The following is a 15,653-nucleotide window of genomic DNA, read 5'->3' on the forward strand; positions in this document are numbered from 1 at the left end:
TGGCCCGACTTTGCTCGACTGCCGCTCGCTGCCGCTCGGCGGTGGGGCCGATATGACAGGAGAAGTACGACAATCGGCTGCGAGAAATAAAGTAATCAAGAGTACTTTTCCTTTTCAATACGAAAAGCTAAACTTTCATTTACAAATTTCGGAAATCTCACTGCTTCGCACAGTGTTATCTACACATTTGAGAAATTATCTGTTGATTCGTACGGTTCTGTTATTGCCAAAGTCGTTCTTGCACTTTCCTTGCGCTCTTTTTGCAAACAGCCTCATTAAATTGTCGATCATATGTTCGTTAACGTAATTTAAATTGCTTAGGGAGGCATCATAGCACGTCAACACTGTAGCATAAAAGGAGGAGGGTGGGGGTTGAAATGGAAGGGTCCAATAGCACGCAGAGTTCCCGGACGATCACCCATCCACTCACTAACCACGCAAACGTCTGCTTAACTTCATTAATTGAAAGTGAGCTGGCCGTTGGCAACCCCTTAGCGAAACGTTCAGACTTCTAGCTGGATGTGCACATCATTTAGAATCTGCCTGGCAGAGTCTCGCAGGAGGCAGCATTTCCTATTAGGGGAGAAAATGGAATGGCCCGTGGAGGGAAGGAACCCATGACCTACGCGTTACTAGCACGACGCTACAGCCCACTGAGCTAACGGGCAATGCAACAGTGTCGCATCAGCAGTCCAAAACCGCAAAACCGTCTCCTCTCCCTTCAAAACGGCCCCGCCATTAACGTGAGGATGTATCTCTTTTCCTTGACTTTCTCTCACCTTATACTTGGAACCCAGAGCAGCAGCTCCACGAAGACGAAAAACGGCCGTGAGAAGTTTTCTCATCTCAGCCCCGAGAATTCACGTTCAGGTACCGGGAATCGAACCCGGGCCTCCTGGGTGAAAGCCAGGTATCCTAGCCACTAGACCATACCGGACACACCTCAACGATCCACTACGTGTGTATGCGTCCAGAAATACGTCTCCTCCACGCAACTTTAGGGCCGAATCTGGCGCCAACGCTGAACTCTGTCCGCCACCACGATCCCGCTTACTCACTCCCAAAGCGCGCAAGTCATACTAGGCAAACATCGCTTTCAGTCTCGAGTGCAACTAGCAAAACTGTAATTAGTAATAACTGGAAACAAACACACGTTGACGCAAAGTAGCCTAGGTGGTAATAAACGGCAAATACGGCCTTACCTCGCAAAAGCTATGCTGTGCCTTTCACCGTCGTGGAGAGAAAATGAGATGGCTGAGTTGAGGATAGAACGTACGCCCTTAAGATAATGACATGCGCAGCCCACTGCGCCACCGAGGCATACAGGAATACTCGCCACCGCAGCCTCACTAAGAAGTTCTAATTTCAGAATTGTTTTCCCACCATGCCGTACATGAAAGGGTGGATTTCTCGGCGGAAGTCAATGCTGCGTCTAGTTACAGTGCATCGCCCTGGAAGCAACGTGGCACCGCGTTCCGATGTGCCGGCGGGCAGAGCGCCTGCAGCAGGGTCGCTTGATCCTCTGGTGGCAGCAGGGGCGACAACGCACCGCGACACAGGAAGCCTGCAGCGCAATGCGGTGCTGGTGTAACGGTCAGCATGGTTGCTTCCCAAGCAGTTGATCCGTGTTCGATTCCCGGCCACCGCAGGAGGATTGTCATTTTTGCGTAGCGCAATAGTGTGTGTTCTAGACCATGCGAACCTCGAAATTGCCACGTGTCGCGGCACAGGTAGTATCTCCTCGTCTCCTGCCTCGTTCCAGCTAAGTGGATTAATTTCACTTCATCGTGTGTCGACTTGGCCCGACTTTGCTCGACTGCCGCTCGCTGCCGCTCGGCGGTGGGGCCGATATGACAGGAGAAGTACGACAATCGGCTGCGAGAAATAAAGTAATCAAGAGTACTTTTCCTTTTCAATACGAAAAGCTAAACTTTCATTTACAAATTTCGGAAATCTCACTGCTTCGCACAGTGTTATCTACACATTTGAGAAATTATCTGTTGATTCGTACGGTTCTGTTATTGCCAAAGTCGTTCTTGCACTTTCCTTGCGCTCTTTTTGCAAACAGCCTCATTAAATTGTCGATCATATGTTCGTTAACGTAATTTAAATTGCTTAGGGAGGCATCATAGCACGTCAACACTGTAGCATAAAAGGAGGAGGGTGGGGGTTGAAATGGAAGGGTCCAATAGCACGCAGAGTTCCCGGACGATCACCCATCCACTCACTAACCACGCAAACGTCTGCTTAACTTCATTAATTGAAAGTGAGCTGGCCGTTGGCAACCCCTTAGCGAAACGTTCAGACTTCTAGCTGGATGTGCACATCATTTAGAATCTGCCTGGCAGAGTCTCGCAGGAGGCAGCATTTCCTATTAGGGGAGAAAATGGAATGGCCCGTGGAGGGAAGGAACCCATGACCTACGCGTTACTAGCACGACGCTACAGCCCACTGAGCTAACGGGCAATGCAACAGTGTCGCATCAGCAGTCCAAAACCGCAAAACCGTCTCCTCTCCCTTCAAAACGGCCCCGCCATTAACGTGAGGATGTATCTCTTTTCCTTGACTTTCTCTCACCTTATACTTGGAACCCAGAGCAGCAGCTCCACGAAGACGAAAAACGGCCGTGAGAAGTTTTCTCATCTCAGCCCCGAGAATTCACGTTCAGGTACCGGGAATCGAACCCGGGCCTCCTGGGTGAAAGCCAGGTATCCTAGCCACTAGACCATACCGGACACACCTCAACGATCCACTACGTGTGTATGCGTCCAGAAATACGTCTCCTCCACGCAACTTTAGGGCCGAATCTGGCGCCAACGCTGAACTCTGTCCGCCACCACGATCCCGCTTACTCACTCCCAAAGCGCGCAAGTCATACTAGGCAAACATCGCTTTCAGTCTCGAGTGCAACTAGCAAAACTGTAATTAGTAATAACTGGAAACAAACACACGTTGACGCAAAGTAGCCTAGGTGGTAATAAACGGCAAATACGGCCTTACCTCGCAAAAGCTATGCTGTGCCTTTCACCGTCGTGGAGAGAAAATGAGATGGCTGAGTTGAGGATAGAACGTACGCCCTTAAGATAATGACATGCGCAGCCCACTGCGCCACCGAGGCATACAGGAATACTCGCCACCGCAGCCTCACTAAGAAGTTCTAATTTCAGAATTGTTTTCCCACCATGCCGTACATGAAAGGGTGGATTTCTCGGCGGAAGTCAATGCTGCGTCTAGTTACAGTGCATCGCCCTGGAAGCAACGTGGCACCGCGTTCCGATGTGCCGGCGGGCAGAGCGCCTGCAGCAGGGTCGCTTGATCCTCTGGTGGCAGCAGGGGCGACAACGCACCGCGACACAGGAAGCCTGCAGCGCAATGCGGTGGTGGTGTAACGGTCAGCATGGTTGCTTCCCAAGCAGTTGATCCGTGTTCGATTCCCGGCCACCGCAGGAGGATTGTCATTTTTGCGTAGCGCAATAGTGTGTGTTCTAGACCATGCGAACCTCGAAATTGCCACGTGTCGCGGCACAGGTAGTATCTCCTCGTCTCCTGCCTCGTTCCAGCTAAGTGGATTAATTTCACTTCATCGTGTGTCGACTTGGCCCGACTTTGCTCGACTGCCGCTCGCTGCCGCTCGGCGGTGGGGCCGATATGACAGGAGAAGTACGACAATCGGCTGCGAGAAATAAAGTAATCAAGAGTACTTTTCCTTTTCAATACGAAAAGCTAAACTTTCATTTACAAATTTCGGAAATCTCACTGCTTCGCACAGTGTTATCTACACATTTGAGAAATTATCTGTTGATTCGTACGGTTCTGTTATTGCCAAAGTCGTTCTTGCACTTTCCTTGCGCTCTTTTTGCAAACAGCCTCATTAAATTGTCGATCATATGTTCGTTAACGTAATTTAAATTGCTTAGGGAGGCATCATAGCACGTCAACACTGTAGCATAAAAGGAGGAGGGTGGGGGTTGAAATGGAAGGGTCCAATAGCACGCAGAGTTCCCGGACGATCACCCATCCACTCACTAACCACGCAAACGTCTGCTTAACTTCATTAATTGAAAGTGAGCTGGCCGTTGGCAACCCCTTAGCGAAACGTTCAGACTTCTAGCTGGATGTGCACATCATTTAGAATCTGCCTGGCAGAGTCTCGCAGGAGGCAGCATTTCCTATTAGGGGAGAAAATGGAATGGCCCGTGGAGGGAAGGAACCCATGACCTACGCGTTACTAGCACGACGCTACAGCCCACTGAGCTAACGGGCAATGCAACAGTGTCGCATCAGCAGTCCAAAACCGCAAAACCGTCTCCTCTCCCTTCAAAACGGCCCCGCCATTAACGTGAGGATGTATCTCTTTTCCTTGACTTTCTCTCACCTAATACTTGGAACCCAGAGCAGCAGCTCCACGAAGACGAAAAACGGCCGTGAGAAGTTTTCTCATCTCAGCCCCGAGAATTCACGTTCAGGTACCGGGAATCGAACCCGGGCCTCCTGGGTGAAAGCCAGGTATCCTAGCCACTAGACCATACCGGACACACCTCAACGATCCACTACGTGTGTATGCGTCCAGAAATACGTCTCCTCCACGCAACTTTAGGGCCGAATCTGGCGCCAACGCTGAACTCTGTCCGCCACCACGATCCCGCTTACTCACTCCCAAAGCGCGCAAGTCATACTAGGCAAACATCGCTTTCAGTCTCGAGTGCAACTAGCAAAACTGTAATTAGTAATAACTGGAAACAAACACACGTTGACGCAAAGTAGCCTAGGTGGTAATAAACGGCAAATACGGCCTTACCTCGCAAAAGCTATGCTGTGCCTTTCACCGTCGTGGAGAGAAAATGAGATGGCTGAGTTGAGGATAGAACGTACGCCCTTAAGATAATGACATGCGCAGCCCACTGCGCCACCGAGGCATACAGGAATACTCGCCACCGCAGCCTCACTAAGAAGTTCTAATTTCAGAATTGTTTTCCCACCATGCCGTACATGAAAGGGTGGATTTCTCGGCGGAAGTCAATGCTGCGTCTAGTTACAGTGCATCGCCCTGGAAGCAACGTGGCACCGCGTTCCGATGTGCCGGCGGGCAGAGCGCCTGCAGCAGGGTCGCTTGATCCTCTGGTGGCAGCAGGGGCGACAACGCACCGCGACACAGGAAGCCTGCAGCGCAATGCGGTGGTGGTGTAACGGTCAGCATGGTTGCTTCCCAAGCAGTTGATCCGTGTTCGATTCCCGGCCACCGCAGGAGGATTGTCATTTTTGCGTAGCGCAATAGTGTGTGTTCTAGACCATGCGAACCTCGAAATTGCCACGTGTCGCGGCACAGGTAGTATCTCCTCGTCTCCTGCCTCGTTCCAGCTAAGTGGATTAATTTCACTTCATCGTGTGTCGACTTGGCCCGACTTTGCTCGACTGCCGCTCGCTGCCGCTCGGCGGTGGGGCCGATATGACAGGAGAAGTACGACAATCGGCTGCGAGAAATAAAGTAATCAAGAGTACTTTTCCTTTTCAATACGAAAAGCTAAACTTTCATTTACAAATTTCGGAAATCTCACTGCTTCGCACAGTGTTATCTACACATTTGAGAAATTATCTGTTGATTCGTACGGTTCTGTTATTGCCAAAGTCGTTCTTGCACTTTCCTTGCGCTCTTTTTGCAAACAGCCTCATTAAATTGTCGATCATATGTTCGTTAACGTAATTTAAATTGCTTAGGGAGGCATCATAGCACGTCAACACTGTAGCATAAAAGGAGGAGGGTGGGGGTTGAAATGGAAGGGTCCAATAGCACGCAGAGTTCCCGGACGATCACCCATCCACTCACTAACCACGCAAACGTCTGCTTAACTTCATTAATTGAAAGTGAGCTGGCCGTTGGCAACCCCTTAGCGAAACGTTCAGACTTCTAGCTGGATGTGCACATCATTTAGAATCTGCCTGGCAGAGTCTCGCAGGAGGCAGCATTTCCTATTAGGGGAGAAAATGGAATGGCCCGTGGAGGGAAGGAACCCATGACCTACGCGTTACTAGCACGACGCTACAGCCCACTGAGCTAACGGGCAATGCAACAGTGTCGCATCAGCAGTCCAAAACCGCAAAACCGTCTCCTCTCCCTTCAAAACGGCCCCGCCATTAACGTGAGGATGTATCTCTTTTCCTTGACTTTCTCTCACCTAATACTTGGAACCCAGAGCAGCAGCTCCACGAAGACGAAAAACGGCCGTGAGAAGTTTTCGCATCTCAGCCCCGAGAATTCACGTTCAGGTACCGGGAATCGAACCCGGGCCTCCTGGGTGAAAGCCAGGTATCCTAGCCACTAGACCATACCGGACACACCTCAACGATCCACTACGTGTGTATGCGTCCAGAAATACGTCTCCTCCACGCAACTTTAGGGCCGAATCTGGCGCCAACGCTGAACTCTGTCCGCCACCACGATCCCGCTTACTCACTCCCAAAGCGCGCAAGTCATACTAGGCAAACATCGCTTTCAGTCTCGAGTGCAACTAGCAAAACTGTAATTAGTAATAACTGGAAACAAACACACGTTGACGCAAAGTAGCCTAGGTGGTAATAAACGGCAAATACGGCCTTACCTCGCAAAAGCTATGCTGTGCCTTTCAACGTCGTGGAGAGAAAATGAGATGGCTGAGTTGAGGATAGAACGTACGCCCTTAAGATAATGACATGCGCAGCCCACTGCGCCACCGAGGCATACAGGAATACTCGCCACCGCAGCCTCACTAAGAAGTTCTAATTTCAGAATTGTTTTCCCACCATGCCGTACATGAAAGGGTGGATTTCTCGGCGGAAGTCAATGCTGCGTCTAGTTACAGTGCATCGCCCTGGAAGCAACGTGGCACCGCGTTCCGATGTGCCGGCGGGCAGAGCGCCTGCAGCAGGGTCGCTTGATCCTCTGGTGGCAGCAGGGGCGACAACGCACCGCGACACAGGAAGCCTGCAGCGCAATGCGGTGCTGGTGTAACGGTCAGCATGGTTGCTTCCCAAGCAGTTGATCCGTGTTCGATTCCCGGCCACCGCAGGAGGATTGTCATTTTTGCGTAGCGCAATAGTGTGTGTTCTAGACCATGCGAACCTCGAAATTGCCACGTGTCGCGGCACAGGTAGTATCTCCTCGTCTCCTGCCTCGTTCCAGCTAAGTGGATTAATTTCACTTCATCGTGTGTCGACTTGGCCCGACTTTGCTCGACTGCCGCTCGCTGCCGCTCGGCGGTGGGGCCGATATGACAGGAGAAGTACGACAATCGGCTGCGAGAAATAAAGTAATCAAGAGTACTTTTCCTTTTCAATACGAAAAGCTAAACTTTCATTTACAAATTTCGGAAATCTCACTGCTTCGCACAGTGTTATCTACACATTTGAGAAATTATCTGTTGATTCGTACGGTTCTGTTATTGCCAAAGTCGTTCTTGCACTTTCCTTGCGCTCTTTTTGCAAACAGCCTCATTAAATTGTGGATCATATGTTCGTTAACGTAATTTAAATTGCTTAGGGAGGCATCATAGCACGTCAACACTGTAGCATAAAAGGAGGAGGGTGGGGGTTGAAATGGAAGGGTCCAATAGCACGCAGAGTTCCCGGACGATCACCCATCCACTCACTAACCACGCAAACGTCTGCTTAACTTCATTAATTGAAAGTGAGCTGGCCGTTGGCAACCCCTTAGCGAAACGTTCAGACTTCTAGCTGGATGTGCACATCATTTAGAATCTGCCTGGCAGAGTCTCGCAGGAGGCAGCATTTCCTATTAGGGGAGAAAATGGAATGGCCCGTGGAGGGAAGGAACCCATGACCTACGCGTTACTAGCACGACGCTACAGCCCACTGAGCTAACGGGCAATGCAACAGTGTCGCATCAGCAGTCCAAAACCGCAAAACCGTCTCCTCTCCCTTCAAAACGGCCCCGCCATTAACGTGAGGATGTATCTCTTTTCCTTGACTTTCTCTCACCTAATACTTGGAACCCAGAGCAGCAGCTCCACGAAGACGAAAAACGGCCGTGAGAAGTTTTCTCATCTCAGCCCCGAGAATTCACGTTCAGGTACCGGGAATCGAACCCGGGCCTCCTGGGTGAAAGCCAGGTATCCTAGCCACTAGACCATACCGGACACACCTCAACGATCCACTACGTGTGTATGCGTCCAGAAATACGTCTCCTCCACGCAACTTTAGGGCCGAATCTGGCGCCAACGCTGAACTCTGTCCGCCACCACGATCCCGCTTACTCACTCCCAAAGCGCGCAAGTCATACTAGGCAAACATCGCTTTCAGTCTCGAGTGCAACTAGCAAAACTGTAATTAGTAATAACTGGAAACAAACACACGTTGACGCAAAGTAGCCTAGGTGGTAATAAACGGCAAATACGGCCTTACCTCGCAAAAGCTATGCTGTGCCTTTCACCGTCGTGGAGAGAAAATGAGATGGCTGAGTTGAGGATAGAACGTACGCCCTTAAGATAATGACATGCGCAGCCCACTGCGCCACCGAGGCATACAGGAATACTCGCCACCGCAGCCTCACTAAGAAGTTCTAATTTCAGAATTGTTTTCCCACCATGCCGTACATGAAAGGGTGGATTTCTCGGCGGAAGTCAATGCTGCGTCTAGTTACAGTGCATCGCCCTGGAAGCAACGTGGCACCGCGTTCCGATGTGCCGGCGGGCAGAGCGCCTGCAGCAGGGTCGCTTGATCCTCTGGTGGCAGCAGGGGCGACAACGCACCGCGACACAGGAAGCCTGCAGCGCAATGCGGTGGTGGTGTAACGGTCAGCATGGTTGCTTCCCAAGCAGTTGATCCGTGTTCGATTCCCGGCCACCGCAGGAGGATTGTCATTTTTGCGTAGCGCAATAGTGTGTGTTCTAGACCATGCGAACCTCGAAATTGCCACGTGTCGCGGCACAGGTAGTATCTCCTCGTCTCCTGCCTCGTTCCAGCTAAGTGGATTAATTTCACTTCATCGTGTGTCGACTTGGCCCGACTTTGCTCGACTGCCGCTCGCTGCCGCTCGGCGGTGGGGCCGATATGACAGGAGAAGTACGACAATCGGCTGCGAGAAATAAAGTAATCAAGAGTACTTTTCCTTTTCAATACGAAAAGCTAAACTTTCATTTACAAATTTCGGAAATCTCACTGCTTCGCACAGTGTTATCTACACATTTGAGAAATTATCTGTTGATTCGTACGGTTCTGTTATTGCCAAAGTCGTTCTTGCACTTTCCTTGCGCTCTTTTTGCAAACAGCCTCATTAAATTGTCGATCATATGTTCGTTAACGTAATTTAAATTGCTTAGGGAGGCATCATAGCACGTCAACACTGTAGCATAAAAGGAGGAGGGTGGGGGTTGAAATGGAAGGGTCCAATAGCACGCAGAGTTCCCGGACGATCACCCATCCACTCACTAACCACGCAAACGTCTGCTTAACTTCATTAATTGAAAGTGAGCTGGCCGTTGGCAACCCCTTAGCGAAACGTTCAGACTTCTAGCTGGATGTGCACATCATTTAGAATCTGCCTGGCAGAGTCTCGCAGGAGGCAGCATTTCCTATTAGGGGAGAAAATGGAATGGCCCGTGGAGGGAAGGAACCCATGACCTACGCGTTACTAGCACGACGCTACAGCCCACTGAGCTAACGGGCAATGCAACAGTGTCGCATCAGCAGTCCAAAACCGCAAAACCGTCTCCTCTCCCTTCAAAACGGCCCCGCCATTAACGTGAGGATGTATCTCTTTTCCTTGACTTTCTCTCACCTTATACTTGGAACCCAGAGCAGCAGCTCCACGAAGACGAAAAACGGCCGTGAGAAGTTTTCTCATCTCAGCCCCGAGAATTCACGTTCAGGTACCGGGAATCGAACCCGGGCCTCCTGGGTGAAAGCCAGGTATCCTAGCCACTAGACCATACCGGACACACCTCAACGATCCACTACGTGTGTATGCGTCCAGAAATACGTCTCCTCCACGCAACTTTAGGGCCGAATCTGGCGCCAACGCTGAACTCTGTCCGCCACCACGATCCCGCTTACTCACTCCCAAAGCGCGCAAGTCATACTAGGCAAACATCGCTTTCAGTCTCGAGTGCAACTAGCAAAACTGTAATTAGTAATAACTGGAAACAAACACACGTTGACGCAAAGTAGCCTAGGTGGTAATAAACGGCAAATACGGCCTTACCTCGCAAAAGCTATGCTGTGCCTTTCACCGTCGTGGAGAGAAAATGAGATGGCTGAGTTGAGGATAGAACGTACGCCCTTAAGATAATGACATGCGCAGCCCACTGCGCCACCGAGGCATACAGGAATACTCGCCACCGCAGCCTCACTAAGAAGTTCTAATTTCAGAATTGTTTTCCCACCATGCCGTACATGAAAGGGTGGATTTCTCGGCGGAAGTCAATGCTGCGTCTAGTTACAGTGCATCGCCCTGGAAGCAACGTGGCACCGCGTTCCGATGTGCCGGCGGGCAGAGCGCCTGCAGCAGGGTCGCTTGATCCTCTGGTGGCAGCAGGGGCGACAACGCACCGCGACACAGGAAGCCTGCAGCGCAATGCGGTGGTGGTGTAACGGTCAGCATGGTTGCTTCCCAAGCAGTTGATCCGTGTTCGATTCCCGGCCACCGCAGGAGGATTGTCATTTTTGCGTAGCGCAATAGTGTGTGTTCTAGACCATGCGAACCTCGAAATTGCCACGTGTCGCGGCACAGGTAGTATCTCCTCGTCTCCTGCCTCGTTCCAGCTAAGTGGATTAATTTCACTTCATCGTGTGTCGACTTGGCCCGACTTTGCTCGACTGCCGCTCGCTGCCGCTCGGCGGTGGGGCCGATATGACAGGAGAAGTACGACAATCGGCTGCGAGAAATAAAGTAATCAAGAGTACTTTTCCTTTTCAATACGAAAAGCTAAACTTTCATTTACAAATTTCGGAAATCTCACTGCTTCGCACAGTGTTATCTACACATTTGAGAAATTATCTGTTGATTCGTACGGTTCTGTTATTGCCAAAGTCGTTCTTGCACTTTCCTTGCGCTCTTTTTGCAAACAGCCTCATTAAATTGTCGATCATATGTTCGTTAACGTAATTTAAATTGCTTAGGGAGGCATCATAGCACGTCAACACTGTAGCATAAAAGGAGGAGGGTGGGGGTTGAAATGGAAGGGTCCAATAGCACGCAGAGTTCCCGGACGATCACCCATCCACTCACTAACCACGCAAACGTCTGCTTAACTTCATTAATTGAAAGTGAGCTGGCCGTTGGCAACCCCTTAGCGAAACGTTCAGACTTCTAGCTGGATGTGCACATCATTTAGAATCTGCCTGGCAGAGTCTCGCAGGAGGCAGCATTTCCTATTAGGGGAGAAAATGGAATGGCCCGTGGAGGGAAGGAACCCATGACCTACGCGTTACTAGCACGACGCTACAGCCCACTGAGCTAACGGGCAATGCAACAGTGTCGCATCAGCAGTCCAAAACCGCAAAACCGTCTCCTCTCCCTTCAAAACGGCCCCGCCATTAACGTGAGGATGTATCTCTTTTCCTTGACTTTCTCTCACCTAATACTTGGAACCCAGAGCAGCAGCTCCACGAAGACGAAAAACGGCCGTGAGAAGTTTTCTCATCTCAGCCCCGAGAATTCACGTTCAGGTACCGGGAATCGAACCCGGGCCTCCTGGGTGAAAGCCAGGTATCCTAGCCACTAGACCATACCGGACACACCTCAACGATCCACTACGTGTGTATGCGTCCAGAAATACGTCTCCTCCACGCAACTTTAGGGCCGAATCTGGCGCCAACGCTGAACTCTGTCCGCCACCACGATCCCGCTTACTCACTCCCAAAGCGCGCAAGTCATACTAGGCAAACATCGCTTTCAGTCTCGAGTGCAACTAGCAAAACTGTAATTAGTAATAACTGGAAACAAACACACGTTGACGCAAAGTAGCCTAGGTGGTAATAAACGGCAAATACGGCCTTACCTCGCAAAAGCTATGCTGTGCCTTTCACCGTCGTGGAGAGAAAATGAGATGGCTGAGTTGAGGATAGAACGTACGCCCTTAAGATAATGACATGCGCAGCCCACTGCGCCACCGAGGCATACAGGAATACTCGCCACCGCAGCCTCACTAAGAAGTTCTAATTTCAGAATTGTTTTCCCACCATGCCGTACATGAAAGGGTGGATTTCTCGGCGGAAGTCAATGCTGCGTCTAGTTACAGTGCATCGCCCTGGAAGCAACGTGGCACCGCGTTCCGATGTGCCGGCGGGCAGAGCGCCTGCAGCAGGGTCGCTTGATCCTCTGGTGGCAGCAGGGGCGACAACGCACCGCGACACAGGAAGCCTGCAGCGCAATGCGGTGCTGGTGTAACGGTCAGCATGGTTGCTTCCCAAGCAGTTGATCCGTGTTCGATTCCCGGCCACCGCAGGAGGATTGTCATTTTTGCGTAGCGCAATAGTGTGTGTTCTAGACCATGCGAACCTCGAAATTGCCACGTGTCGCGGCACAGGTAGTATCTCCTCGTCTCCTGCCTCGTTCCAGCTAAGTGGATTAATTTCACTTCATCGTGTGTCGACTTGGCCCGACTTTGCTCGACTGCCGCTCGCTGCCGCTCGGCGGTGGGGCCGATATGACAGGAGAAGTACGACAATCGGCTGCGAGAAATAAAGTAATCAAGAGTACTTTTCCTTTTCAATACGAAAAGCTAAACTTTCATTTACAAATTTCGGAAATCTCACTGCTTCGCACAGTGTTATCTACACATTTGAGAAATTATCTGTTGATTCGTACGGTTCTGTTATTGCCAAAGTCGTTCTTGCACTTTCCTTGCGCTCTTTTTGCAAACAGCCTCATTAAATTGTCGATCATATGTTCGTTAACGTAATTTAAATTGCTTAGGGAGGCATCATAGCACGTCAACACTGTAGCATAAAAGGAGGAGGGTGGGGGTTGAAATGGAAGGGTCCAATAGCACGCAGAGTTCCCGGACGATCACCCATCCACTCACTAACCACGCAAACGTCTGCTTAACTTCATTAATTGAAAGTGAGCTGGCCGTTGGCAACCCCTTAGCGAAACGTTCAGACTTCTAGCTGGATGTGCACATCATTTAGAATCTGCCTGGCAGAGTCTCGCAGGAGGCAGCATTTCCTATTAGGGGAGAAAATGGAATGGCCCGTGGAGGGAAGGAACCCATGACCTACGCGTTACTAGCACGACGCTACAGCCCACTGAGCTAACGGGCAATGCAACAGTGTCGCATCAGCAGTCCAAAACCGCAAAACCGTCTCCTCTCCCTTCAAAACGGCCCCGCCATTAACGTGAGGATGTATCTCTTTTCCTTGACTTTCTCTCACCTAATACTTGGAACCCAGAGCAGCAGCTCCACGAAGACGAAAAACGGCCGTGAGAAGTTTTCTCATCTCAGCCCCGAGAATTCACGTTCAGGTACCGGGAATCGAACCCGGGCCTCCTGGGTGAAAGCCAGGTATCCTAGCCACTAGACCATACCGGACACACCTCAACGATCCACTACGTGTGTATGCGTCCAGAAATACGTCTCCTCCACGCAACTTTAGGGCCGAATCTGGCGCCAACGCTGAACTCTGTCCGCCACCACGATCCCGCTTACTCACTCCCAAAGCGCGCAAGTCATACTAGGCAAACATCGCTTTCAGTCTCGAGTGCAACTAGCAAAACTGTAATTAGTAATAACTGGAAACAAACACACGTTGACGCAAAGTAGCCTAGGTGGTAATAAACGGCAAATACGGCCTTACCTCGCAAAAGCTATGCTGTGCCTTTCACCGTCGTGGAGAGAAAATGAGATGGCTGAGTTGAGGATAGAACGTACGCCCTTAAGATAATGACATGCGCAGCCCACTGCGCCACCGAGGCATACAGGAATACTCGCCACCGCAGCCTCACTAAGAAGTTCTAATTTCAGAATTGTTTTCCCACCATGCCGTACATGAAAGGGTGGATTTCTCGGCGGAAGTCAATGCTGCGTCTAGTTACAGTGCATCGCCCTGGAAGCAACGTGGCACCGCGTTCCGATGTGCCGGCGGGCAGAGCGCCTGCAGCAGGGTCGCTTGATCCTCTGGTGGCAGCAGGGGCGACAACGCACCGCGACACAGGAAGCCTGCAGCGCAATGCGGTGGTGGTGTAACGGTCAGCATGGTTGCTTCCCAAGCAGTTGATCCGTGTTCGATTCCCGGCCACCGCAGGAGGATTGTCATTTTTGCGTAGCGCAATAGTGTGTGTTCTAGACCATGCGAACCTCGAAATTGCCACGTGTCGCGGCACAGGTAGTATCTCCTCGTCTCCTGCCTCGTTCCAGCTAAGTGGATTAATTTCACTTCATCGTGTGTCGACTTGGCCCGACTTTGCTCGACTGCCGCTCGCTGCCGCTCGGCGGTGGGGCCGATATGACAGGAGAAGTACGACAATCGGCTGCGAGAAATAAAGTAATCAAGAGTACTTTTCCTTTTCAATACGAAAAGCTAAACTTTCATTTACAAATTTCGGAAATCTCACTGCTTCGCACAGTGTTATCTACACATTTGAGAAATTATCTGTTGATTCGTACGGTTCTGTTATTGCCAAAGTCGTTCTTGCACTTTCCTTGCGCTCTTTTTGCAAACAGCCTCATTAAATTGTCGATCATATGTTCGTTAACGTAATTTAAATTGCTTAGGGAGGCATCATAGCACGTCAACACTGTAGCATAAAAGGAGGAGGGTGGGGGTTGAAATGGAAGGGTCCAATAGCACGCAGAGTTCCCGGACGATCACCCATCCACTCACTAACCACGCAAACGTCTGCTTAACTTCATTAATTGAAAGTGAGCTGGCCGTTGGCAACCCCTTAGCGAAACGTTCAGACTTCTAGCTGGATGTGCACATCATTTAGAATCTGCCTGGCAGAGTCTCGCAGGAGGCAGCATTTCCTATTAGGGGAGAAAATGGAATGGCCCGTGGAGGGAAGGAACCCATGACCTACGCGTTACTAGCACGACGCTACAGCCCACTGAGCTAACGGGCAATGCAACAGTGTCGCATCAGCAGTCCAAAACCGCAAAACCGTCTCCTCTCCCTTCAAAACGGCCCCGCCATTAACGTGAGGATGTATCTCTTTTCCTTGACTTTCTCTCACCTAATACTTGGAACCCAGAGCAGCAGCTCCACGAAGACGAAAAACGGCCGTGAGAAGTTTTCTCATCTCAGCCCCGAGAATTCACGTTCAGGTACCGGGAATCGAACCCGGGCCTCCTGGGTGAAAGCCAGGTATCCTAGCCACTAGACCATACCGGACACACCTCAACGATCCACTACGTGTGTATGCGTCCAGAAATACGTCTCCTCCACGCAACTTTAGGGCCGAATCTGGCGCCAACGCTGAACTCTGTCCGCCACCACGATCCCGCTTACTCACTCCCAAAGCGCGCAAGTCATACTAGGCAAACATCGCTTTCAGTCTCGAGTGCAACTAGCAAAACTGTAATTAGTAATAACTGGAAACAAACACACGTTGACGCAAAGTAGCCTAGGTGGTAATAAACGGCAAATACGGCCTTACCTCGCAAAAGCTATGCTGTGCCTTTCACCGTCGTGGAGAGAAAATGAGATGGCTGAGTTGAGGATAG

General features: G+C 50.7%; 14 non-coding genes across 14 annotated transcripts; 5 read left to right on the forward strand and 9 right to left on the reverse strand.

The window, feature by feature from the left end:
- Positions 1 to 865: 865 nt before the first annotated feature.
- Positions 866 to 937, reverse strand: Trnae-uuc. The gene has a single exon. It is a non-coding gene; the product is annotated as a tRNA-Glu (tRNA).
- Positions 938 to 2,663: 1,726 nt separating this feature from the next.
- Positions 2,664 to 2,735, reverse strand: Trnae-uuc. The gene has a single exon. It is a non-coding gene; the product is annotated as a tRNA-Glu (tRNA).
- A 639-nt stretch (positions 2,736 to 3,374) lies between these two features.
- Trnag-ccc lies at positions 3,375 to 3,446 on the forward strand. The gene has a single exon. It is a non-coding gene; the product is annotated as a tRNA-Gly (tRNA).
- A 1,015-nt stretch (positions 3,447 to 4,461) lies between these two features.
- On the reverse strand, positions 4,462 to 4,533 carry Trnae-uuc. Its single transcript has one exon. It is a non-coding gene; the product is annotated as a tRNA-Glu (tRNA).
- Positions 4,534 to 5,172: 639 nt separating this feature from the next.
- On the forward strand, positions 5,173 to 5,244 carry Trnag-ccc. The gene has a single exon. It is a non-coding gene; the product is annotated as a tRNA-Gly (tRNA).
- A 1,015-nt stretch (positions 5,245 to 6,259) lies between these two features.
- Trnae-uuc lies at positions 6,260 to 6,331 on the reverse strand. The gene has a single exon. It is a non-coding gene; the product is annotated as a tRNA-Glu (tRNA).
- A 1,726-nt stretch (positions 6,332 to 8,057) lies between these two features.
- Positions 8,058 to 8,129, reverse strand: Trnae-uuc. The gene has a single exon. It is a non-coding gene; the product is annotated as a tRNA-Glu (tRNA).
- Positions 8,130 to 8,768: 639 nt separating this feature from the next.
- Trnag-ccc lies at positions 8,769 to 8,840 on the forward strand. The gene has a single exon. It is a non-coding gene; the product is annotated as a tRNA-Gly (tRNA).
- A 1,015-nt stretch (positions 8,841 to 9,855) lies between these two features.
- On the reverse strand, positions 9,856 to 9,927 carry Trnae-uuc. The gene has a single exon. It is a non-coding gene; the product is annotated as a tRNA-Glu (tRNA).
- A 639-nt stretch (positions 9,928 to 10,566) lies between these two features.
- Trnag-ccc lies at positions 10,567 to 10,638 on the forward strand. Its single transcript has one exon. It is a non-coding gene; the product is annotated as a tRNA-Gly (tRNA).
- A 1,015-nt stretch (positions 10,639 to 11,653) lies between these two features.
- Trnae-uuc lies at positions 11,654 to 11,725 on the reverse strand. Its single transcript has one exon. It is a non-coding gene; the product is annotated as a tRNA-Glu (tRNA).
- Positions 11,726 to 13,451: 1,726 nt separating this feature from the next.
- On the reverse strand, positions 13,452 to 13,523 carry Trnae-uuc. The gene has a single exon. It is a non-coding gene; the product is annotated as a tRNA-Glu (tRNA).
- A 639-nt stretch (positions 13,524 to 14,162) lies between these two features.
- Trnag-ccc lies at positions 14,163 to 14,234 on the forward strand. Its single transcript has one exon. It is a non-coding gene; the product is annotated as a tRNA-Gly (tRNA).
- Positions 14,235 to 15,249: 1,015 nt separating this feature from the next.
- Positions 15,250 to 15,321, reverse strand: Trnae-uuc. The gene has a single exon. It is a non-coding gene; the product is annotated as a tRNA-Glu (tRNA).
- Positions 15,322 to 15,653: the final 332 nt, after the last annotated feature.

Source organism: Schistocerca americana, chromosome 8 (genome assembly GCF_021461395.2).
Source record: "Schistocerca americana isolate TAMUIC-IGC-003095 chromosome 8, iqSchAmer2.1, whole genome shotgun sequence".
Lineage (NCBI taxonomy): Eukaryota > Metazoa > Arthropoda > Insecta > Orthoptera > Acrididae > Schistocerca > Schistocerca americana.